Source organism: Panthera tigris, chromosome B4, assembly GCF_018350195.1.
Source record: "Panthera tigris isolate Pti1 chromosome B4, P.tigris_Pti1_mat1.1, whole genome shotgun sequence".
In the NCBI taxonomy this organism is placed as follows: Eukaryota; Metazoa; Chordata; class Mammalia; order Carnivora; family Felidae; genus Panthera; species Panthera tigris.
Genome location: NC_056666.1, coordinates 12,420,396 through 12,447,235, shown reverse-complemented (window position 1 = coordinate 12,447,235; position 26,840 = coordinate 12,420,396). Strand labels below are relative to the sequence as shown.

The following is a 26,840-nucleotide window of genomic DNA, read 5'->3' as shown; positions in this document are numbered from 1 at the left end:
CAGACTACAATCAGGCTCTGATTCCTAAGAGAAGGAAAACAAATGAGGTGAGCCCAGCCCTGGATTATTACCTGGAGACAGTTTCCAGGATACAGCACAGGTACAGGAAACCTAAACAGGGCCAAGTTGTCTCACTGAGATCAGGAAAAAGTGCTGGCAGATTGAGGAAGCTACATTTGTGGGGCAGAGCACCAGAGACGAGAGAGGTGTCCAGGGGGAGAGCTCGAGAGATCTGCAGAGGGGACCCTTCAAATCATTGGCAGATCAAATCCTGATCTGCGTATGTTTGGATTTAAAAAAAGATTTTTTTTAATGTTTACTTTTAGAGAGAGAGAGTGTGTGAGTGGGGGAGCCGAGAGAAAGGGAGACACAGAATCCAAAGCAGGCTCCAGGCTCTGAGCCGTCAGCCCAAATCCCAATGTGGGGCTCGAACTCACAGAGTAGGAGATCATGACCTAATCCGCAGTCAGACGCTTAACCAACCGAGCCACCCAGGTGCCCCTGCTCTGCATACGTTTGGATGAAACTCCCAAGACTGAGTAAGAACCACCATAAAGCAGTGGGCCATGCAATGCCCAGAGTCTACACAGGAATGGACATTTTCCAGACACAGAATAAAATCTTCAGAAAGGAATCACCCAAGTTGTGTGCCTAAATTATCCTAGACTGAAGACTGCTTTGATTCACCCTAACACAGAAGAAAAGGAAGCCTCAAAAGGATCGCACTAATTCTAAGTAACTTAACTGCCCGTCAGATCACAGGCTTGTATTTTTGAAGGAATACAACAAAATCCCACACCCAACAGCATAAAAATCCAGCGTCCTGAGATCCAAACACAATTGCCAGACATGCAGAAAACATAATCCATATCCAGGAGAAAAACCAATCAATATAAAATCACCTAGAAATGACAGAGATGATGAAATGGGAGAGCTTCTAAACCAGCAATTATAAATATCTTCTAGATACTCAAGAATCCAGAGGAAAACATAAACATAATAAAAAGAGAAATGGAAGAAAACAAGACCCAAATGGAACTTCTAGAGATGAAAAACACAATATCTTAAATTAACAAAAAAGTATACACAGCATGAGTGACCAGTAGAACAATATCAAGCAGTCTAGCGTATCTGTAATTGGGGCCTCAGGAAGTCACAGTTGGGGGGGGGGTGGATATTTCAAGAAACAATGGGCAGAATGTTTCTAAATTTGATGAAGACTAGAAATCACACAGATCCAAGAAGCTCATGAACCCAGGAGAAAACCACACCAAAGCCCAACATAATCAAGTGAGACACAGCGATAAAGGAATATTTTAAAGCTGCCCTCCCAGAAGTCATTACATAAAGAGCAAAGAAAAGAATGACTGCAGAGTTCCTGTTAGAAATCACACAAGCTAGAAGACAAAGGAACAACATTTTTAAAGTATTGAAGGAAAAAACTGTCAGCCTAGAATTCTACACTCAGCAACAGTATCCATTAAAAATGGAAATGAACTAAAGATTATTTTTCGACAAAAAAAAAATGTTGAAAAGATTTATCAGCAAGCCTGCACTACAAGAAATGCTGAAGTTCTTCAAATGGAAGAAAAATAAAGCAAAAGAACTAAGAATAGTACAGAAATGCTGAACATGTGGATAAAATATAAAAGATGTTTCCTAATTTTTTAACATCTCTAAAAAAAAAAAGGCAACAGAGAAACAAAAGCAAAAATGAACTACGGGGACCTCATCAAGATAAAAAAAGTTTCTGCACAGTGAAGGAAACAATCAACAAACCTAAAAGGCAACTGACGGAATGGGAGAAGATATTTGCAAATGACATATCTGATAAAGGATTAGTATCCAAAATCTATAAAGAACTCATCAAACTCAACACCCCAAAAATAAATTATCCAGTTAAGAAATGGGCAGAAGACATGAAGAGACATTTTTCCAAAGAAGACATCCCGAAGGCTAACAGACACATGAAAAGATGCTCAACTCATCATCAGGAAAATATAAATCAAAACCATGTTGAGATACCACCTCCCACCTGTCAGAATGGCTAAAATGAACAACACAATAAATAGCAAGTGTTGGCGAGGATGCAGAAAAAGGGGAACCTTCTTGCTCTGTTGGTGGGAATGCAAACTGGTGCAGCCACTCTGGAGAACAGTATGGAAGTTTGTCAGAAAGTTAAAATAGAGCTACCCTACGATCCAGCAATTGCACTACTGGGTACTTATCCAACGGATACAAAAATGCTGATTCAAAGAGGTACATGCACCCCAATGTTTACAGTAGCATTATCAACAATGGCCAAACTGTGGAAAGAGCCCAAATGTCCATTGACTGATGAATGGATAAAGAAGATGTGGTGTATATATATATATATATATATATATATATATATATATATAGGAATATTACTCAGCCACCAAAAAGAATGAATGCTTGCCATTTGCAATGACATGGATGGAGCTAGAGTGTATTATGCTAAACAAAACAAGTCAGTCAGAGAAAGACAAATACCATACGATTTCACTCATACGCGGAATTTAAGAAACAAAACAGATGAACATATGGGAGGGGGGGAAAGAAAAAGAAAAAAGAAAGAGGGAAACAAACCACAAGAGACTCTTAAAGGTAGAGAACAAACGGAGGGTGGCTGGAGGGAGGGAGGTGGGGAATGGTCTAGGTGGGTGATGGGTATTAGGAGGACACTTGTTATCATGAGCACTGGGTACTGTATGTAAGTGATGAATCACTGAATTCTACTCCAGAAACCAATGTTGCATTGTATGTTATCTACCTAGAATATAAATGAAAATCTGAAAAGAAAATAAATAAGTAAAAGAAAGGCAACAAACTATTTACATCAATAATTGCATTAAATATAAATTGCCTAAACAGCATACTTGAAAAGTAGAGATTTTCAGGTGGACTTAAAAAAAACCCCAAGGCCCAATTATATGATGTCCACAAGAATCCTAGTTTAAGTATAAAAACACAAATAAGTTAAAGGTGAAAGGATACATGCATGCCACCACTAATAAAAAGAAATTGGGAATGGCTATATTAACATCAGACAAAGTGAACTTTGGAATAGGGAATATTATTAAGGAGAAAGAAGGATATTTTATAATGATAAAGATGTTGAAGTATTGAGACGACATGCAATCCTAAATGTACATGTATCTAATAACATAGCATCAAAATACATAAGCAAAAACTGTTAGAATTGAAAAGTAAACAAGTCAACAATTATAGGTAGAGATTTCCCTATATTACTATCAGTAATTGATAGAATAAGTGGACAGAAAATCAGTACGAATACAAGAGGCTTGAACATTACCCAACTAACATGAGCCAATCAAAATTTAGAGGATGCTGTAGCCTGAACTTCAGAATGCATACATGCTCTTTTACTTAATTTTTCACGTGAGCTCTACACCCAACATGGGGCTTGAACTCATGGCCCTGAGATCAAGAGTCACACGCTCTACCAAGAGAGCCAGATAGATACCCCTATACACGTGCTCTTTTAAAGTCCAATTGGAATATGCACTAAGACAGATCATATTCTGGGACATTAAACATGTCTCAATAAATTCAAAACAATTAAAACCATACAATGTATATTTTCTGATAACAAACTAAAGTAGGAATCAGTAACAGAAAAATAACTAGCAAAATCCCCAAATAACGGAAATTAAATACACTTATAAATAACTCATAGAGTCAGAGAAGAAATCACAAGTGAAATTAGAAAGTATTTCAGGGGCGCTGGGGAGGCTCAGTTGGTTAAGCATCCGACTTCGCCTCAGGTCACAATCTCACAGTCTGTGAGCTCGAGCCTCACATCAGGCCCCGCACCGACAGCTCAGAGCCTGGAGCCCACTTCAGATTCTATGTCTCCCTCTCTCTCTGCCCCTCCCCACTCATTCTCTGTCTCTCTCTCAAAAATAAAATGAAAACATACAAAAAAAAATTTTTTAAGTATTTCAAACTGAATGAAAATGAAAACACAAGACATAAAAATGCAGAAATCTGCAGGCCTTGACAGATTCACTGGAGAAGTTACCAAATATTTAAAGAAGCATTATCACAAATTTGGGACAGTTTCTGCCAGAAATGGAAAAGGAAGGAATGCTTCCCACCTCATTTTATGAGGCCAGCATTCCCCTGATACCAAAACCAAAGACAGTACAGAAAAAGAAAATAATAAACCAGTATCTCTCATAAACTTCAGACACAAAATTCCTTAACAAAAGTTGGTAAATGGAACTCAACAATGTGTAAAAAGAATCACATACCTTAATGAAGTGCTATGTAAGGCTGTGTTTCAACATCCAGGAATCAATCAATGTAATCCACCATACCAATCAGCTAAAGAAGAAAAAGCATGTGACTTAATTGACAAAGAGAAAAAAAGCATTTGACAAAATCCAACACCCAAAGCCAAAAGACAGCAAACTTGGAAAAAGAGCATTTACCAAAAACTACAGCTAATATCATATTAAATGGCGAAAGACTGAATGGTTCCCCATTCGGTTGGAGAAAGAACCCAAATGTATGCCAACTAATAAACGGATAAATAAATTGTGGTACAATCCATTCAAAGGAGTACTATTCTGCAATAAAAAAGGAACAAATAGCTAAGACAAGCAACAACATGCAAAAGTTATAAAACATTGTGCTAGGTGAAATATCCTGGACACAAAATATGATAATACTGCATGATTCCATCCACATGAATTTTTAAATTTTTTTTTAATGTTTACTTATTTTTGAGAGGGAGAGAGACAGAGCATGAGTGTGGGAGGGGCAGAGAGAGAGGGAGACACAGAATCGGAAGCAGGCTCCAGGCTCTGAGCCATCAGCCCAGAGCCCGATGCGGGGCTCGAACTCAAGGACCGCGAGATCGTGACCTGAGCTGAAGTCGGACGCTTAACAGGCTGAGCCACCCAGGTGCCCATGCACATGAATTCTTAAACAGTTAAAACAATAGTGATAGAAAGCAGGTCAGTGATTGCCAGGAGCTGGGGTTTGGGCTGACAATTGAATACAAAGGGGCAGGAAGAAATTTCTGGAGGTGGGGGCGGGGGGGGGGGGGGAGGATGGAAATATTACATATCATGAAAAGGTAGAAGAGACACTTCTAGAACCTCCCTAAACTCCCTATCATCTGATATATTCCACACTCCGACCGCACTTAACAAGCACTACCATTCTTTTCTCTTGTCTGAATCACCACACCCAAAAGTATACACACTTCACCAGTATTTGGAGGAAGGCCCTATTTGTGACAATAGCTGCTACAGTCCACAGCACCCAAAAGGAGGGACAAACATTGTGAGTTGGCAATGGCAGTGGTCATGAGAAAAGCTGGCTACAAACAGCCCCCAAGTGTTAGAAAAATCTATCAAGACACATTTATATGCTGTATTTCATCAATTTTAAGATGCTCTTTTTTTAATATACATACACATTTTAACTTCTCTGAAACAGGGACGCATCACCTTTCAGTTCCTGACACCATGCCATTAAAATTGGGTGTGCTTCTTTTTCTTAGTGGTAGATTTCTTGTAATGGTGAACCTGAGAGTTGACGGCTTCCACAGTGTCCATAAACTGCAGAATGGCTGGGCAGCGGACGCACAGGGTTCTGCTGTGGCTGACAAGGGTAAGATAGCAGAGATGGGAGCCACGGCAGAATCAAGACTGGAAGCCACGTCCTGGGCCGGAGTCTCCATGTCACGTATGGAATCATCAGCCCTGTCGCCGCCTATTTCTGTCCCCGGTTAAGGCCAAGGGGGATACCCTGGCAGACGGTGCCAACAGACTTCGGAACAGGAAGTCACTACTAGGAGTGGCTGGAAGAGATAGTGGTCGGGCAAGGTAACAAGAGCAGGTCGCCTCTCCAGCAGGTGGCATCACAAACAGAAAAGACAGATACAATGGACTTGGGCCTGGCTTACTCAAGGAAGAGCGGGGTCAGCTAAGTGCACTGTGAAATTCAGTTAACTAAGGACCTTGTTACTGTGCTGCTAGTGGACTAGGGAACAGAGGCTCAGTACTTTAATTACTGAATCCTTCTGGACTTCAATTTCTTCATCTGGAAAATGGGGAATAATAGTAATACCTACCTGAAAGAATTAGTGTGTTGGTTCAAAAGAGTTAAAGGCTAAAAACAGGGCCAGGCATATGTAAGTACTCAATGCTTTTACGTTACCATTATGGTCATTTTCGTAAATATTTTATTTTTTTTGAAAGAGAGAGAGAGAGTAAGGTAGGGGCAGAAAGAGAAGGAGAGAGAGAATCCCAAACAGGCTCCTCACTGCCAAGGCAGCGCCCGATGTGGGGCTCAAACTCACAAACTGTGAAATCATGACCTGAGCTGAAATCAAGAGTCAGATACTTAACTGATTGAGACACCCAGGTGCCCCTCCATAACTATCTGAAAATGCATCCATTCACTTATTCATTCTTTCAACATTTGTTTAGCAGTTAGGATGCTAAAATCTGAAGAGTGTCTTGTTCGCTACTGTTCGTTATGTCTTATTAATTCATTTAGCGATGGCCGGTAGCAAATGCCAATTCCTCCTGATTCTTACCGATCTTCCTCAATATATTTATTTCTGTTTCGTCCTCCTGCCAGTCAGGCAACTGATCGAACACAGGGCCAGAGGTTTTTACTCTTTACATTAAAACCAATACTACTGACTCATCATAAAATATACAGTGTCAACAATGACTTAGAAAGATACTTAAGACTGAAGAAAGAAAAATCGAAAATGGCTTTGTCACATAAGGAGGTGTGCCTGTAGGTCAGTCAGTTGCAAAATAAAAATAATACTTCACTGGCAAAGATTTGGAGAGAAACAAATGAGATGATGGATGTCAAAAGGCATAAACTTATTATGATGAATAGACTCTTAATCATAATAGGTTTTTGTTATCCAAAGTAACATATACTCCTGAAACTGATGTTATTTGTCAATTATATCTCATTTTTAAATTCTATTTATTTATTCAAATTTAAATCCAAGTTAGTTAACATATAGTATAACACTGATTTCAGGAATAGAAATCATTTAGTGATTCATTACTTACATATAACACCCAATGCTCACCTCCTTAATGCCTCTCACCCATTTAGCCCATCTCCCTGGATAAAATGTAGTGATTAAATGTATTTACTTAGTAACTTCCTACTAAAAAGTCCCCATGTTTAATTTTCCAAATTCCTGAGAGAAACAAGGGACAGAAACGATATATTACCCTGAGTTTATATACGAGTTGTTACTGTATTGATGACATTGTCCAAGATGTATAAATGGGCACTCATGCTAAATCTAGAATCTGTACTTCCTATTTCCCAAATTTGTGTTTCTCCCCTTGGATACTATGCCTCTCAACCTTTCAGAAGAAAAAGACATACACAAATACTAGAGGTTTCTCAATCCTGGCTGCTCATTAGAATCATCTGGAAGCTTCAGAAAAACACTAATGCCCAGGCTTGACCCCAGACCCATTACATCAGAATCTCTGAATGTGGGGTCCAGACATCGGTCATTCTAAGAGTTTCCCAAGGGATTCTTACGTGTATCCAATGTTGAGAATCACTAGTAAAGAATTAAATATCAGCTATGCAATTTGAAAAGCACATGTGTACCCTTTCCAATGTCAGCTTTTCTCCTGAAACGGTTCTGTTGAGTACGTATTCCATACAAGGCATAGCACTAAGTGTTGACTGTCATGGCATCCTTTTTTCTGGATCCCCATACCCTTTATTTGTACTTTTCTTGTGGCTAATAGTCGGCCTTGGTGTAGTTATTTTTGTACTTATTTAAACCATCTTTTAGAATATCCCTTTCTTGGGGTGCCTGCCTGGTTCTGTTGGAAGAGCATGTGGCTCTTGGTCTTGGGGTCATGAGTTCGAGCCCCACGTTGGGTATAGAGATTACTAAAAAAACTAATAAACTTTAGAATATCCCTTTCTTGAAGAGAAGAACTATGACAGTGCCCTTTAATGGGAGTCCTCTGCTAGGTGTTTTAGTTGCCCACTCTTATCATTTCACCTTGGAATGGCCCTGTATCTCACCATCGCAGCCCTCACTCCTGCCATGTACCTCCTCTCTGACTATCACACCTATTTTCTTTTCCTGTATTCGGCTCTCACCTCTACATACTTTACTTTTGTTCTCATGCAATTCAAGTTTATGTATTTATTTTGAGAGAGAACACAAGCAGACAGGGGCAGAGAGAGAGAGAGAGAGAGAGAGAGAGAGAGAGGGAGAACCCCAAGCAGGCTCCATGCTGTCAGCACAGAGGCTAACACGGGCTCAATCCCACAAACGATGAGATCATGACCTGAACTGAAATCAAGAGTTGGACACTTAAGCAACTGAGCCACCCAGGCACCCCCATTTGTCTTCATTCTTTCAAATGTTTTATCCCCCAAATGTTGCTTGAACAGACCTACTATTCTTCCTCTCCCTCCATAGCTCTTCCCTGGCATTTTTACCCTTTTCCACTTCCTCATCCCCTCTCCCTATCACTTAACCACCTGTCTTCTAAATTCCCTCTAGGGGGTATTAACCCTATTCAAAGGTATCTGTTGCCCATGGAATGGATTTGGGGTGCTCAGGAGCATTGCTTCTGGTCATTTCTGGTGAGGTGCTCAATTAACACTAGAACAATGAAAAGTATAGCAGCTGGCGGAGGAGAACCTAATCATTCCATACTGGGCAGGCGGGGTGGAGGACAGGTAGAATGTTAAGTAGAAGAGGTAAGCCAAGAGCTTATTCATGGATCCAGCAAATTCATGGATCCAGCCAAGAGGAAACCAGTTAGAGTCAGGGACAGATAGAGAAGTAACATAGGTAACAAAGTGCAGAGATCAGAGTCCATGAGCAAGACAGTCAGATGAATATATTATTTACAGCTTCCTAGTTGCTCTTCACACTTCTTTTTGCTGTACTGTCTTAAAGTGTTCACACTTGAATGGTTTCTGACTCTGCTCTCTATAAACCTTGCCCATGAGGGTTACTAGATTGGGGCTTTGCAGGGTAAAAGGGGTGAAAATGGCTATAAAACTATAGTCCTTACAGTAGGGTGGTAGACTGATATGTTAATTTCTTACGTGCGGTTCCTATTAACAGGGCTAGGGTGAAAATACCTGCCATGAGACGGTAATGTCAGGTGTTATGGGGGGAGGACTGAGCCAGGCAAAAGTGTTGACTCAGAGAGGTAGAAGCAGAGGTAATCCTAAGGGTAAGCGAAAGTTGTTGTAAAGAGAAACAAGAAGTTCATGCCCATAAGCCAAGCATGAGTTCAGAGGGACAAGTATATGCCTATAAACAGGAGGTAGGGCAAGGGATCAAGAGCCAAAGGCATTAGAAATATTTTCCTCAAGCAGACTGCAATCATGAAATAATATTTGGCATTCTAAGCTGTGCACAATGCGTCAGAGTAGAAATTCATTTACATTGAGAATTGGACTCATGTGTTAGGGGTGCCTGGCCAGTTTAAGGACACAAAGTCAGGTTAATCTCTTCCAAAAGGTCCCTTCCATCAAACAGGATAGGCCCAGAGCTGCCCATCTGGGTATTCTTGATGGAAATGGAGTTGCTCTCTGGGGTGTGTAGGAATATCCTTTGAGCATCCTTCAATCTGAGCCCTTCCTACTGGGCCAAAGTTGGAACTATTCTTGGAATAGTTCTTGAACTATTCTACATCATCCTCACTAATCACTTCTTTGGGGGTCCATGTACAATTGCTGGGATGAGTCTTTCGGAGTATGGAATAGAGAACAGGTGCTAAAATTGGAGGCAGAAATGTATAAATAGGGGAACTGAATATGGGAGGCAACCAGAGTTATGAACTTTGTCGTTACAAAGGGGTCCAGACTCTATGACAAGGACAGATGAGGAGGGCAGTAGAAGGACAGGCAGGACATCTCCCATCTGAATCATTCACCTTGCTATTTGGTAGTTATTGACTATGGCCTTTATTATAATGTCCCTTGTGATGCTAGAGGGTGTCCTGTAGGCTGAGCAGCCTGAGCTACTACATAGATTTGACCAGTAGCTGGGCTCACAGAGGTTCAGGATAATAGCCGGAAGAGGTGGTGGTAAAGCAATAAATACCACCAAAGGGGGCATTCAGGGGAGATGTGTTCAGAGAGCTATTATATATAAATTCAGAGGTTATTTGTGGACTACTCACTTATCTGTTCATCTTTGCCACCACTAAGGTGTACAAAGAGTGCCACCTCCACAGCCTCCTCTGGAAATTATTATCCTCAATAAATTCTGTAGCTGCCTAAGAATATCTGGGCACTAGAGCATGGTGACTTCCAAACAGTCCCAGGAGAGTCATTAATGCAGATGGTATTTTAGAGCCCATTGTGTCAAAAGACATAAGGTTTTTGAGCACAGTCCTGCCCTGACCTCCCCTGAATGGAGGATGTGGGGGTTACAGGATCCATTCAGGGGCCAAGGCCCTTCTCCCTCAGCAGCAACTTGGTAAAGTTGAGTGATGGCTCAACTTGGCCTTGCTTCAACAACCCTCCCATCTCCAAAGGTCAGTAACATCACCCTCTGAGCAAACGAAGACATGGCACGATTATGTAACTTGCCCACAGTCCCACAGCTATGAGCAGAGGACCTAGAATTTGAACCCATTTCTGCCTTACGTCAAAGTGCATGATCTTACCAACTAAGTTAGCACCGCCTCAAGGTAGAAAGCCCAGCTATGCTAGAAATCAATATAAATCCAATTATTTCCAGTAAACAGGTATTTCTTGAAGTGCCTGGAAAAAGATGCTTTTGTTGTTGTTGCTTCTTTGTTTTTATTTTTCATCAATGGCCAAACCTGCTTTTGGTAACGAAACGATGACTTTCTCAAAGTGGCTGGCTTTATCCTCACTCAAGGCTCATTCCAGGACGTAGGAGACAGGAGAACACCAATAAATGTGTCAAAATAATCATTTAAATCAGAGAAAGAATTAGTCTCAGTAGGAGGCTGGAATCCCAGAATCTTTAAAACTAATATAACCATGTTATAGAAATTTGGAAAACAGAGAAAATGAAAGCATACATAAATCCACCTCTACCACAATCATTGTTACCATTTCATACAACTTTTACACATATTTTATATGCATATTCAGATTTTGTAATAATTGTGTGCACATTTTATACCCTGCATAATTAACATAAAACGTTATATTAGTTTCAGGTGTACGATAGACTGATTCAACAATTCTATACATTACTCAGTCCTCGTAAAGGGAGCTCTTAACCCCCTTCACTTTTTTCACCCATCCCTCCACCCACCTCCCCTCTGGTAACCCTCAGTTTGTTCTACTACATTCTCTGGTTTGTCTCTTTTTTGCGGTTCATTTGTTTGGTTTCTTAAATTCCACGTGAGTGGAATCATATGGTATTTGTCTTTCTCGGACTGACTTCTTTCACTTAGCATCATACCTTCTAGCTCCATCCATGCTGCTGCAAATGGCAAGATCTCATTCTTTTTTATAGCTGAGTAGTATTTATTGTGTATATGTACCACATCTTCTTTATCCATTCACCTATTGATGGACGCGTGGGCTGCTTCTATAATTTGGCTGCTGTAAATAATGCAATAAACATAGAGGTACAAATACCTTTTCAAATTAGTGTTTTGTGATTCTTAGGGGAAGTACCTAGTAGTGGAATTGCTGGATCACATGGTAATGTTCTTCTTTTCTTTTTTTATATTTTATTTGTTTTTGAGACAGAGAGAGCATGAGCAGGGGAGGGGCAGAGAGAGAGAGAAGGGGAGAGAGAGTCTAAAGTGGGCTCTGTGCTGACAGCAGTGAGCCTGATGGAGGGCTCAAACTCATGAACCATGAGATCATGACCTACGCCAAAGTCAGATGCTCAACCAACTGAGCCACCCAGGTGCCCTGGTAATTCTATTTTTCATTTTTTGAGGAACCTCCATATTGTTTTCCACAGTGGCTCTACCCTGCATTTCCAGGATCCTGCCTTTTTTTCTTTAATATTTCATCATATGCACTTTTCCATTTTGATTAATAACCTTCCTAACAATTTAGTTAGTTAGCTTTGTAACATTTCATTAAGCGGGCTATAACAAAATTTCCCCAAATCATTTCCTATTGTTGGATATTTAGGTCATTGCAAGTTTTTGCTATTATAAATTATTCTGCAGTGAACATCTTTATGCAAATAAAATTTTATTGGCATAGAGTGTTTAGATTCTTTACTTCTTCTTATATTCACTACCACTCTATGCCACTTAAGCCTCACATTCCTCAATTAATAGGTTAACATGTTAGCCAGTTTCCCCTTCTTCCAATCTATCCTGAGTAACGCTAAGAGATTAAATTCCCTAAAATACCATTTTCATCATGTCACTTTCTTACTTAAGAATCTGTATTTGCCTGTCTTCCATGTGGTGTGATTGGATTACTGTATTAGAACCCCTTACAGACCAAAATGTGAGGCGTGTTGGGCCCCCAAAGGCTAACCAGAAGAAACCAGGAAATTAACTGGAGACGATGGGACTAGATTCACGATGTATCAACACAGGAACAATACTGGGTCCCTAAACGCATGTCAGTGTCCACTGCAGCGAGGAAAACTTGGGTCCAGTTAAAGTTGGACCCACTCAGAAGATCTTACTCAGTAAGGACACGGCACTGATGGTCACCGAGGGGTGGTAACACACACAGTCAAGTGGAACCAGAAATCAAAGTTCAAAAGAGGTTTATCCAGGTTGAACCAGACTTAGTGGAGTGAGCAGAGTCAGACACTCTGGGGCATAGGAACCAGCATACATTGGGCAGGGGATCAGAGCCCAGCCAAATAGGTCTTGGTTTGTGGCATGGTTCCAGAAGTACCAGATTACTAGAGTGCAAACAAGGAACCAGGGGAGAATCCCAGTTGTATAAACCGGGCCCTTGTAAGGGACGGTAGGGAAGGCTGTGCCTGCAAGAAGCAGGCAGGCTTGTGGGCAATCAGGTTTGGCGGGGGGGGGGGGGGGGGGGGGGGGGGGATCACCGCATTAGATGTCTGGTTGACAGCAGCAGACTGCATCTGGAACTAGGGGACCTGGGCTCTTAACGTACCACCCGTGGACTGAGAAAATCTATTACCAGACTGTGAAGACTTAGCCTGCCGTTGCAAGCGCCGACCATCCACAGCTGGCAGAGACTGACCTCCAGAAAGCGACTCCAACCAAAACCCAAATAAGTAAAAACACATACCTGTGTACAGATAACCGATGCATATGTATGGTACAATCCGCTAACCTTTTAGCACTCCTCTCTTTTGGCCTGAAGGCATTATCGTTGTTTAAAAGGCACTACAATGCCCTATCCACTTCACGTCAACAACACCTTAACATAAATTGCCTATTTTTCCACACATTAAGAATTAGCTGGAAGCCGATTTGGGTTGCGGGCAAGAAGGAGGCAAGAGGAATTCAGAGCTGGCACTGGACTATTAGCCATTGTATTGGCCAGAGCGGTTCTCCAAAGAAGCAGAACAGCAGCCTAAATAAATACACAGAGAGATTTACTTTCAGGAAATGGCTCATGGAGGCTGGCAAGTCCAAAAGCTGCAGGCAGGCCAACAGGCTGGACCCCGGGAAGACCTGATGCTGCAGTCGATGCAAAGGCAGCCTGGAGGTAGAATCTGGGGAACCTCAGCCAGTCTCTCTTAAGGCCCCCATCTGATTGGATGAGGCCCAAACATTACGGAGGGCACCTGCTTTACTCAAAACTCTGCTGACTTAAATGCTAGTCTCACGAAACAAACCACCTCTAAACTGGTGCTGGACCAAACGACTGGGTGCCATGGCCCGGCCGATCTAAAATGAATTGTTACAGCCCCTGAAACAAATCCAGGCCACTCAACTCCTGAGTATGGGAGAAAGATAAGTGCATCTTCTCCCAATTATTCCAAGATTACGTGACCAGCCCCCAATTTCTCATTCTTATGTTTAAGTACTTATTTGTCATGGATCCTAAATACAACCCTCCTCTTGTGGAGTCCGGTCAGCTCTGCCTCTTTCTTGCTCGCTGGCACTCATCCCTAGATCACGGCCACTCCTGCTGCCACGAATCCCAATTTCTCGGCCTATGCAGACCCCTCACTTCCTTCAAGAACAAGTTCACGACGGTGCTTCTCTCCCAGGATTTCTGTCACATGTGCGCTCAGACCTCAGGTGGCATTTCCCCTCTGACTAAATCTGAAAGAAAAGATATAATCAGGCATCAAAAAAAAAAAAAAAAAGCCATGGAAGAATGAAATATGGAGCTAGGATTGTTCCCTCTACATATTAGCTAATCTGAAAGGCTAGCTGCGCAAGGAAATGCATTTGAGAGAGCCATTCTCCGCCTCTTCACGACACGGCAGCATCTTTCCAAGGTCAACGACACTCACATACAGCTGAGTCCTGCTTCTTTTAAACTCTTCAGTGTTGTATCAGCCAAATTAAGAACAGGTAATAATATAGAGTTGATTTTTTTACCGAGGTAAAGTTTACTTGCCGTTGAACGTATAGATCTTAAGTGCGTGATGAAATGAGCTCCCATGAATCCACACACGTGTGTAAACACCCCTTCTGTCACTACAGCTCTTTCCTCATGGACTTGGCTTTTTAAATAGCCTCTCTTTTCTTTCTCTTTCTTTTTTGTAAATAATAGACTGGGGCGCCTGGCTGGTTCATGAAGTAGAGCATGTGACTCTTGATCTAGCAGTCGGGACTCCATGTTGGGTGTAGTTTACTTAAACGGACAAAACAAAACTATATTTTATATATATAAATATACATGACATATACATAAAACTATATTTGGACAATATTTTATGACATATATATGAAAGTATATTATATATATATAAATACATGTGATATATATTTATATTTATATATTTGTTATATTTATATTTATTTATATGTATATTATTTATATTTATTATATTTATTTATACGTATATATTATATTGTTTATTATATTTATATATATACCTATAAATATATGACATTCTTTTTTTTGATCTGCAGTCAAGGCTCCATGTTGAGTGTAATTTACTTAAAAAAAACAAAACTCTCTCTCTCTCTCTCTCTCTCTCTCTCTATATATATATATATATATATATGAGACATTCTTTCTTGGAGCAGTTTTAGGTTTACAGAAAAATGAGCGGAAAGCACATAATTCCTAGATACCTTCTCTTCCCCACCTGGTTTCCCCCCATTATTAACATTCTGCATTGGTAGAGTGCATTTGCCAGAACTGATGAGCCAATATTGATACATTATGATTATCTGAAGTCCAAATGTACAGTCGGGCTCACACTTTGTGTTGTATATTCTGTGGGTTTTGACAAACGTATGATGGCATGTATCCACCGTTACAGTATCATAGTTTCACTGTCCTAAGAATCCCTTGTGTTCCACCTCTTCCTCCCTCCCTCCCACCTTCTGGTCCCTGGAAACAACTGGTATTGTTCTCTCCATAGTTTTGCCTTTCCAAGACTGTTGCATGTTTGGAATCACTCACTGTGAAGCTTTTTCAGACTGGCTTCTTTCAGTTTTCAGTCTTTCAGTCTTTCAGATTGGCAACATACAGTTACATTTCCTCCATGTCTTTTCATGGCTTGATAGCTCATGAGTTTTTCATCACTGACTAATATTCCATTGTCTGGACGTACCACAGTCTATTTATCCATTCCCTCAGTGAAGGACATCTTGTTTGCCTCCAAGTTTTGGCAATTTTGAATAAAGCTTCTATAAACATTTGCGTGCAGATTTTTGTGTGAATGGTAAATTTTCAACTCATTTGAGAAAATACCAAGGAACATGACTTGCTGAATCATATGGTAAGGTTTTGTAAAAAATACAAACCAAGCAAGCAAACAAAAATAAAAAGCAAAAAAGAGCTGCTAAATTGTCTTCCAAACTCACTGTATCGTTTTGTTTTCCCACCAACAATGAATGAGTTCCCCTTGCTCCACATACTCAGTAGCATTTGGTGTTGTCAGTGTTTTGGATTTTGGCCATTCTAACAGATGTATAGTAGTATCTCGTTGTTGTCTTAATTTGCAGTACTTTTCTATATATGATGTTCAACACCTCTTCATATAATCATTGGCCATTTCTATATCTTCTTTGGTAATGTGACTGTTCAGATCTTTTGTTCATTAAAAAAAAATTGAGTTGTTTTCTTATTGTTGACTTTTAAGAGTTTTTTATATATTGTGGATATCAGTCCATTATCAGATATACACTTTGCAAAGATTTTCCTCTCAATTTCTGGATTATTTCATTCTCTGAACAGTGTCCTTTGCAGAGCAGAAGTTTTTAAAATTTTAATGAAGTCCCACTTATCAGTTTTTTCTTTCATGGATCATGCTTTTGATGCTTTATCTGAAAAGTCATCACCAAAACCAAAGTCACTTAGATTTTCTATTTTATCTTCTAGGAGTTTTGTATATTCAGGCTTATGTTTATTTTGAGTTACTTTTTGTGAAAGCTGTATAGATTCATTTTTTTGCATGTGGATATCCAGCTGTTCCAGCACCATTTGGCGAAAAGACTATTATTTTTCCATTAAGTTGCCTTTTGCTCCTTTATGGAAGAGGACTTGACTATTTTTGTGTGGGTCTATTTCTGGGCTCTCTATTCTTGGATTAGGATTGCATTCGATCTATAAATCAAGTTAGAAAGAATTGACCTCTTGACATATTGAGCCTTCCTACCCATGTGCATGGAATATCTCTCCATAACTTAGATCTGCTTTGGTCTCTATCTCAATGTTGGTGTTAATGTAAATGGTATTAAGTTTTTAATTTTAAATTCCACTTGCTTGTTGCTGGTACATAAAGAGGCAATTGGCTTTTGTCAGGTAACCTTGCATCCTGCAACCTTGCTATGACCAATTGCAGGTATCTTTTTGTTGTTGTTGATTCTTTGGGATTTTCTACAAAGACGGTCATGTCATCTGCAAACAAAGACTATTTTATTTCTTCCTTCTTAGTCTGTTTATGTTTTCCCCCTTTTCTTGTCTTATTTCATTAGATATGACTTCAAGCATGACGTTGAATAGGAGTGTTGAGACAGTACATTCCAGTCACGTTCCCAATCAAGTGGGAAAGTACTTTGTTTCTCATCATTAAGTATGATGTTAACTGTAGGTTTTTTTAAATAGACATTTCTTTATCAACTTAAGGAAATTTCCCCCCATTCCTAGTTTTTTGAGAGTTTATACCATGAATAAGGGTCAGATTTTGTCAATTTATTTTTCCGAAACTATTGATATGATCATATGATTTTTCTTCTTTAGCCCATTGACGTGATGGATTACATTAATTGATTTCAAATGTTTAACTAGCCTTGTATAATTGGAACAAATCCCACTTGGTTGTGGTGTATAATTTTTTATGCATTGTTTGATTTGATTTGCTAATATTTTGTCAAGGGGGAATTGATTTTTGAGCAGCAGTAAAACACATTACTTTATAAAAATCCACACGGGTTTGTACAGAAAAAAAAATTTTTTTACATCCTTTGCATAGCAGAATGATTAAATAGTCATGCTAATTGGGACTATAGATTCAAGAATATAAAGTAACAGGACTGGGTTAAAAAATGACATCTAGGTATCTTTTGTATTTGTCTCCTCTCCCCATCTGCGGTCTCTCTCTCCAGTTGTCATACCCTACCCTGCACTTTCTACAGCTCCAAATCATACTACCTTTTAGGAAAGCACGGAAGGATTTCCAGTTTTTCATGGTAGATTAAACTAAAGATCAAATTAAAGTATTTTTACCTGCTGACTCCTGAAACCAAACAAAAATGATAGTAAAGAATTTAAAAATGCAAAACCACAAAAAGGGACAAAGAGAGACAGAGAGAGAGAAAGAGATTGGGAAAAGGAAGGAAACAACAGATAAGTATTATCAATGAAATTTTGGAAAATGGAAAACAGATGGTGGAGTGGAGATTTTCCTAGCAGACAGGAGAAAGCTTAAGAAAACCCAACCAGGCTTGTCGGCAATAGCATGCCAACAGGAAGCAATCTGATTCACCTAAAAGAACCCTGGGAAGGCCTGGACAGTAGAGGCCCCAAATAAGACAGAAAGTGGATGTGACAATGGGATTAAAGTGTCTATAGACAGTCTCTCCCATACTTCAAAAAGTTGGGTACTCTTTACCAGCCCACAGAAAGGGTGAGAAGTTTAACCCTACACTCTGGACACGGACACTAAACATTGTAGAGGAAGGCGGTGAAGAACTGTCCCTGAAACATTTTTGCAATAAAGTCTGCATGGTAAATGGTATCATCCAAGGTCCTCTTTCCCACTGTCATCTCCCAAGCTTCTGCCACCAACCACCACTGCACCACACCAGCACCCCTCACCCACCCCTATTCTCCTGGAGAAATGTGCAGAAACATTTGCATTTGGTGGTTGTCCAATAAAACAACTTTGTGCCTGTCAATTATCCTACAGTGAAGCCCGCCAGACAACAAGCCCTACTCATACACATTAAACTTTTTAATTATTTTTTTAATCTCTTATTTCTATAGGTAAAAGGACAGCCCATGATCACTAGTTGAGGATCTCCTCTAATGTCCTTTTCCAAGATTGCTTTAAATATCTTAGGTCCTTTGCAATTCTACCTAAATATAATTGGCTACTCAATTTCCACACACACACACACACACACACACACACACAGCCTGGTGGGACTGAAATCAATTTGGGGAAGAGTAATATATTGGCAATATTGGGTCTTCCAATTCTTCAGCATGGTATCTGCCTGCATTTCTTGAGATATTTTCGTTTGTTTTTGTTTTTTTTTTCCTCAAAGGTATTTTGTAGTTTCCAGGATAGGCGTTTTGGATATCTTTTGCTAAATTCTTCTTAAATGTTGTAAATTTGACATTACTGTAAATGGAATTTAAAATTTTCATTTCCGGGGCAACTGGGTGGCTGAGTCGGTTGAGTGTCCGACTCTTGATTTCGGCTCGGGTCATGATCTCACATTCCGAAAGTTTGAGCTCCGCTTTTGGCTCTGCACTGACAGTGTGGAGCCTGCTTGGGATTCTCTCTCTCCCTCTCTATCTCTCTCTGCCTCTCTCCTGATCACTCTCTCCTCTCTCTCAAAAATAAATAAACCTTAAAAAAATTAGTTTTAATTTCATTTCCAATTGTTTGCTGCTAGTATATAAAATTAAAATTGATTTTTGTATATTAAATTTATATATATAATATATATATAAATTATATTGTAACCTTGCTAAATTCTTATCTTTTTTTGTGGATTCCTTAGGATTGTCTATGTAAACAGTCTACAGTTTAGACTGATACACCTGTGTAACCCACACTCCATCAAGACGTAGAACATCTACGTACCCCAGAAATATCCCCAGTATCCCTTACCAGTTAATCCCAGCACTGTCAGAGGCAGTAACTGTTCTGAGTTTTTTCCATCATAGATTAGTTCTCCCTCCTCTAAAACTTCATATAAATGGAATCATGCATTATGTACTCTAATTTTGTTCACTCAGCATAATGTTCTATGTAATTGACCCATACTGTTACATGTATAAATAGTACATTTTGGGGCACCCATGTTGCTAAGTCAGTTAAGCATCCAACCTCAGCTCGGGTCAAGATCTCCTAGTTCATGAGTTCGAGCCTCACATTGGGCTTTCTGCTCTCAGTGCAGAGCCCACTTCAGATCCTCTGGTTCTCCCCCCCCCCCGCCCCTCCCCTGCTTGCACTCTCTCTCAAAAGTAGACATAAAATTTTTTTTTTCAACGTTTTTTTTTGTTTTGTTTTGTTTTTGGGACAGAGAGAGACAGAGCATGAACGGGGGAGGGGCAGAGAGAGAGGGAGACACAGAATCGGAAACAGGCTCCAGGCTCCGAGCCATCAGCCCAGAGCCCGACACGGGGCTCGAACTCATGGACCGCGAGATCGTGACCTGGCTGAAGTCGGACGCTTAACCGACTGCGCCACCCAGGCGCCCCACTTAAAATTTTTTTTAAATAGTACATTTTGATTACTGAGTAACACTACATTATATGATTATATAAAAAATTTTTTAATTTATTTTGAGAGCGAGAGTACAAGTGGGGAAGGGGCAGAGAGAGAGAGGCAGAGAGAAAGAATCGTAAGCAGGCTGAGCACTGTCAGCACAGAGCCCAATGCGGGGCTCGAACTCACTTGAACTGTGAGATCATGACCTGAGCCAAAGTCAGATGCTTAACCGACTGAGCCACCCAGGGGCCCCTAAATCAAAATTTTTAAATCCATTTTCCTACTGATAGATATTTTGTTCCAGATTTTGGCTATTAGGAAGACAGCTGCTGTAAGTATTCCCATCCAAGTATCCACGTGGGCATACATTTTCATTTCTCTTGGGTACATACCTAGGAGAGGCACTGCTAGCTCCAAGGAAGGGCAAGTTTATAAGAAACTACCAAAGCTTTCCCAAAGTGATTTTGTAATTTTACATTACACTAGCAATTTATGAGCATTCTGGTGGCTTCGTATCCTGCTCTCGACATTTCTATCATCCTTTTGTATTTATTTTAGCCATTCTAACGATATCTTGTGGGTTTTCTTCCTCAGTGGGTATTTGTTTATTTTGGAAACAATCTCAAACTTACAGAACAGTTGTGGGTACAGTGCGAAGTACTTCCACCCCCCCCCCAAACCAGCTGAGAGAAGTTGCTAACATCCTGTTAATACTTTAGTGTCTATTTCCTAAAGATAAGGATATTCTCCTGCATAATCACAACACCATCATCAAAGTGAGGAAATTAACATTAACACCTTACTACCATTTAATCCTTCTACCTCATTTAAGTTTCACCAATTGCTCTAGTAACAATCTTAATAGCAAAAGGAGCCGGACCAGGCTAATACATTGCATTTATTTGTCACTTTTCTTTTGTTTCCTTCTATCTGGAATAGTTCCTTGGTCTTTTCGTGACCTTGACAATTCTAAAGATTAACAGAACAGTTATTTTGTACTATGTCCTTCAATTTGTCTGATGTTTCTTTGTGATTAGACTCAGCTTACGAATCTTTGGCAGGAGTTCTCACAGAAGCGATGTTTTGTGTGTTCTTCTCATTGTGTTCTAGAAGGTGGTTCTGATTTCAATTTGTCCTGTTACTAGTGATGTTGTTTGGCTCATTTGATTAAGAGGGTGTTTGCCAGGCTTCTCCACTATCAAGTTACTTTTTCCCTTTGTAATCAATAAGTGCTTTACAAGGGGGTAATTTAAGACTAGGTAGGTGTGTTTATCATCTAACTTGCAATTTATTCACATATTTACTTAGAGTGGATGTGGACTCATGGATTCTTGTTTTATTCAGCGGCTTACAGTTTGTTACCATTATTTACTTTGAAGTCATATTCTTCCAGATTTCACCAGTGAGAGCCCAGTCAAACCAGATTCTGCAGCCTTTGACAGATCCCCATCATTCCTTGGGGACTTCCTTACTTTGGGGCACAAAATGTTCCAGGCTTATCCTGTACATTCCCTACCCCAGTCCTCAAGTCAGTCACTTCTCCAAAAAGCCATTCAGACATTTACATTGAGAAGGGTTTTCAGAAATCAAGATTGGACCTCGAAATATGCTCTTGGTTGATGCTTTCAAACCTTGTCGGTGGTCACAGCTAGAAATCATATGGTTGTGTGCATCTACGGATATCTACGGATATCCACATAAATAGAGAGATTCACGGACATAAACACAGGTATGTATGTATATACATACATACGCATATTACATCCATATTTATGTATTTACTTATATGAGTAATTCCAAGACCACTGGTTCATTCTTGCTTCTACCTTTGTAACTCCCTTCTCTGACAATAAGAAAACGAGCCGCCATTATCACTAATATACATTTTTCCCGTTTGTTTTCTATTTGTCCACTTCATTCTTTTTTCCTCCCTTCTTGCCTTCTTTCGGGTGATCTGAATACTTTATAGCATTCCATTTTGATTTCTCTGTTGGCTTTTTAACTGTATATCTTTCATAATTTTGGTGGTTACTCCAAAGGCTTCGATATGCCTCTTTAACTTATCCCAAGCTACTTAGAGTTTATATTGTTCTACTTCACACAAAATACAGTAACCTTCTAATATTATAGTTTTATTTACCCTTCTCCCAACTTTGGGAGATTTTTGCCGTATCTATTACATCTACTTATGTTACAAACCCAATACAGTGTTATAGGTTGTATTGTACAATCACATGATTTTTTCAAGAAATTAAGAAAATGTGTACGTGGCACAGCTGGCTGCTGGCTCAGTTGGTGGAGCACGCGACTCTTGATCTCAGGGTTTTGTGTTCGAGCCCCACTTTGGGTATAGAGATTACTTAAAAATAAAATCTAAAAAAAAGGGAAGAAACTGTGTACCTTCCCTTATATTCATCCAAATATTTACTACTTCCCGTGCTTTTCATTCTTCCCCTTGCGCCCAGGTTATTGTCTGGTGTGATTCATCTCCCACTGGAAGAATTTCTTCAGTCCTTCTTATAGCACAACATACACATTCTTAGCGTTCGTCCGCCTGAAAATATCTTTATTTTTCTTCATTTTTGAAAGACAATTTTGCGGCATATAGAATGCTGGGTTGACGGTTCTACTTATTTCGGCACTTAAAGGTATTATTCAGTTGTTGTCATGGGTTGGGTTTCCGAGGAGGTAGGCTCTGAGCTGAAATTTAGCCAGCAGAATGCTTACTAAGGAGTCCCCTGGGTATCAAAACCTGTAAGAAGGAGAAGGAAGCGAGAGTAGTCAGAAGGAAAAACTGAGCTGTGATGCACATCCTCTGACAGCCTCGACCGATGCCCCGGGGGAGCTAGAACAAGAATGGCCCTTCAGATTTGTCTTGCACTGGGCCAAGATGGTCAGCTCGGGCACTAATCGATCAATCGCTGGCTATAGGTCTCCCAGGAAAAAGCAAGATCTTAAGCGAGTCAGGGCTCTACAGTTGAGGCAACCTTGAAAGGGGCTGAAAACTGAAGGTACTCCGCTGACGCCACTCCTCTCAACTGGGGCAATCCTTCCACTGATGTGATCTGGGTGTGCTGCTTCTGATGAGAAGTCTGCCATCACTTGTCTTATTGTTTCTCTTCAAGTGATACACAGGCTTTTTTTTTTCTCCAGGCTCTTGTCTCTTTATCTTTGGATTCCAACAGCCTGTCATGTGCCTAATGTTATTTGTTGTTTTTTGTTTGGTTGGTTTTGTATTTATTCTGCTTGTGGTCCACGCACCTTGGACCCATTAGTGTTTTTACTAAATCGGTAAGTTTTCAGCCATTATTTCTTCCAAATTTTTTCTTCAAAATTTTTTCCTCCCTATTCTCTTGGTTCCTTCTAGTATTCCAAATCACCTGTATTAGATTGCTTATATTATCAGAAACTATAGCTCTCTAAGAACCTACTCGCATTTCTTCTTTTCTCCCTTTTCTTGAATTTGGATAATTCCCATTTACCTGCTTTCAAATTCATGGACTCTTGTGCAATCTCCAATATGCCATTAAGCAAAGCTAGTAAATGTTTCATTTTAGTTGCCGTTTTTTTCCACCTAGAATTTTCATTTGAGTCGGCTATAGACTGAATGTTTGTGTCTCTCCCCCCACTCACATGTTGAAAACTTAACCCCAAATGTGACAGTGTTAGGAGGTGGTGCCTCTGGGAGTTAACGAGGTCATGAGGTGGAGTCTCTGTGAATGGGATTAGTGCCCCCCCATTAGTGCCCCTCTTGTAAAAGAGGCCCTGGAGAGTGCCCTTATTCCTTCTGCCATGCGAGTACACAGTGAGAAGATGGCCACCTAGGAACCAGTTAGCAGAACGTCACCAGAGACCAAATCTGTTGGTGCCTTGATCTTGGACTTCCCAGACTTCCAAAACTGTGAGCAATCAATGTTTACTGAAGCCACTCAGTCTATGGTGTTTTTGTTACAGCAGCCTAAACAGAGTAAAATGGGAGCTTTTCATTCCTTCTATTTTGCTGCTGTTTCTCCATCTGTTCATTCATTAAGACTATGTTTTCCTATAAGTCCTTGAGCATATCTATAATAGCTGCTTTAAAGTTTCTGTCTACTAAGGACCACTGAAGGTTCGGTTTTCTCTGATTGTTTTTTCCTTCTTCTTGCATATGGGTCATATTTTCCTATCTCTTTGTACATTTGGGCATTTTTACTGTACACTAGACATTAAGAATTATACATTGTAGACATCTGTGATTCTGTTATATTGCTCAGAAGAGTGTGATTTTTCTTCTAGTAAGGAATTAAATTGGCTAGACTCAAACTCCTAGGTCTGTCTCCTCTGTTTTGGGTGTAAGCTGAAATCTTTGCTCAATTCTTCCCGTTCCTAATGGTCACTTTTTCTCTGTACTCTATGTGGTCTCTCCCACTGATGCATATTTCAGTGGCTGGACATGAATTTGAGAAGAGTTTATATGCAAATTTGGGGGTGTACCACCTCCATGACCTCCTCTTTTCTAGGATTCCCCTTCTAGCTGCCCAGCTACTCTTCCAGTCCTGAATTCTATACTCTGACACTAGTATTCAGTAATTCAGCTGAATTATTCAGTAATACAACTTCATTCTGAGCCACCTAATGGATTGGTGAACAACTCTGAATATAAACTGCAAAGCCAAAAGTCACATTTGTGTAGTTCCCATATTTTAAGGGCAGACTCCTCTCCAATATCCACCTGCTTTTAGTTCCTGCTGAATGTCCTCAGATAGTTGGTTTTTAATATTCCCATCCAGACTCTATCATGCTCGCCTGTAGGAAGATTATCCTGACCAAGCTACCCTGCCATTACTAGAAGTCAAATTTCCTCCATATTACCATTGTGCTCCATACTGAAATCATATCTAAATCCTGATTTGTCTTATGTCAGTGCTGTAATTCATTTCCCTTGCATCAGTGCTATGCTTAGGAAGGGTCACATATCAGTCCAGAAAACAGAAGTTCCTCTTTGCAGTCTAGCTATAAATGACTTTAATACAGAGAATTGGTGGCTTATCCCCACCACCACCCCCCACAAAAAAAAATGTCTCTAGGAGTATCACACCTGTTCACAATTCTGGCTGCAACTGACTGAAGAATAATGATTTCTCCATCATTTTGTCTCAAGGATGCCTCTCATGAATACGCTCTAGGCTGGAACCATACAATAAAGAGGAATGTAGCGCCTGGCTTCTCTCCAAAGCAAAGGAGACCATAGAAGGGGTGGCGGTAATGCCAAGCTGACCAAAGATAATCCAACACGGGGCATATGACCCAAATTATCCAAAAGCATGGGAGGGGCAGAGAGCTTTGGAGCTTCTGGAAAAAAATTTATTTGCTGATAAACAAAAACGAAAACAAGAACACCACACACACACACACACACACACACACACACACACAAAGACTCACCAGAAGAATAGTGCCTCTTCTTACATTGGATTTTCTTTCATGTGACTGTTGTAATAGAAGCATTGATCTCGTGATCATGATGAGAAGCCAACTGAGATGGAAGCAAACATGGTGTCTGAAGCCTGTCGAGTCTGGATTTCCTGTTGTGAGAATCAGTGGTATTATTTAAGTCATTTTCAATTGGTTTATTTTGTTACTTTCCACAGACATAGTACCTTATTTAGAACATAGAGGTAAATCCCAGAAGAAACCACTTAAAGGGGGGAAAGTGGTAGCCTTTAAGGAGTAAGACTGGAGGTAATGAGATGTGGTACTGTGCACATTGGTTTTTATTCTATGCCTTGTGCTATTTTACATTGTAAATAAGATATATACACTACTTGGATAAAAAATTAATTAGAAAAGAGTCAATCTGACAACTCCTCTCCATCTCCACATCACAGTTTTCTTGATTAACTCTGGTCCTAGCACAAAAGGAAATGGCGGCTAAATTCGACAGTTCTCCCTTGCTCCTTTTTTTAAAGTTTTTTTTTTTTTCCTTTTGAGAGAGAGAGAGAGCTGGAGAGGGACAGAGACAGAGGGAGAGAGAGAATCTTAAGCAGGGCTTAAGAGGGTCTCACAACTGTGATTACATGACCTGAGCCGAAATCAAGAGTCAGATGCTTGGCGCGCCTGGGTGGCTCAGTCAGTTAAGCCTCTGACTCTTGATCTTGGCTCAGGTCATGATCTCACAGTTGTGGGATGAAACCCCGTGTTGGGCTCTACACTGATAGCATAGTGCCTGCTTGGAATTCTCTCTCTCCTCTCTCTCTGCCCCTCCCCTGCAAACATGTGCTCTCTCTGTCTCTCTGTCTCTCTCAGAATAAATTTAAACAAAAAAGAAAAAAGAAGAGTTGGATGCTCAACCTACTGAGCCACCCAGGCACCCACCCCTCTTCCTTGCTCTCATTTCAGGCAATCATAAATTCTAGCTGCCTACTGAAGAGCGTCCTGAGTGAACAAGATCCTCATACCCCTCAATCTACTATTTGTCACCAAAATAATTGTTCTGAAGGACAAATATGATCACGTACCTCTCCTGCTTACAATCCTTAACTGGCTTCATAGTGTCTCTACAGGCTAAAATCCAAATTCCGTAATATGGCATCCAAGACTCTTGCTGATCTGGCCCCTAAAACTCCCTCATGTATATATTCTAGCTATTTTTAAATCTTGCTTTTCTCCACACTCAGATCTCCATTCTGTTGGCATTTCTTTGATTTGGAACACCCTTCCTAAAGAATCCATTTTCAGTTACCTGTTCTGTAAAGATCTCTTACTCCTCTAGTTCTCCTACAGTCTCTTCTTCAACATGTGTTGTAAATGC

The 26,840-nt window shown here is 40.2% G+C and overlaps 1 long non-coding RNA gene across 8 annotated transcripts in view; it reads right to left on the bottom strand.

The window, feature by feature from the left end:
* LOC102960811 overlaps nt 1-26,840 on the bottom strand; it is a 51,653-nt gene that overhangs the window by 5,150 nt on the left and 19,663 nt on the right. For 7 of the 8 annotated variants that reach the window (XR_006219629.1, XR_006219626.1, XR_006219624.1 and 4 more), the window contains exons 4-7: nt 25,475-25,614; nt 22,451-22,802; nt 14,006-14,246; nt 4,299-4,371 (exon numbers count right to left, since the gene is read on the bottom strand). This is a non-coding gene — a long non-coding RNA (uncharacterized LOC102960811). The remainder of the gene's footprint in view (nt 1-4,298; nt 4,372-14,005; nt 14,247-22,450; nt 22,803-25,474; nt 25,615-26,840) is intronic. The other variant, XR_006219627.1, reaches the window with a different exon arrangement.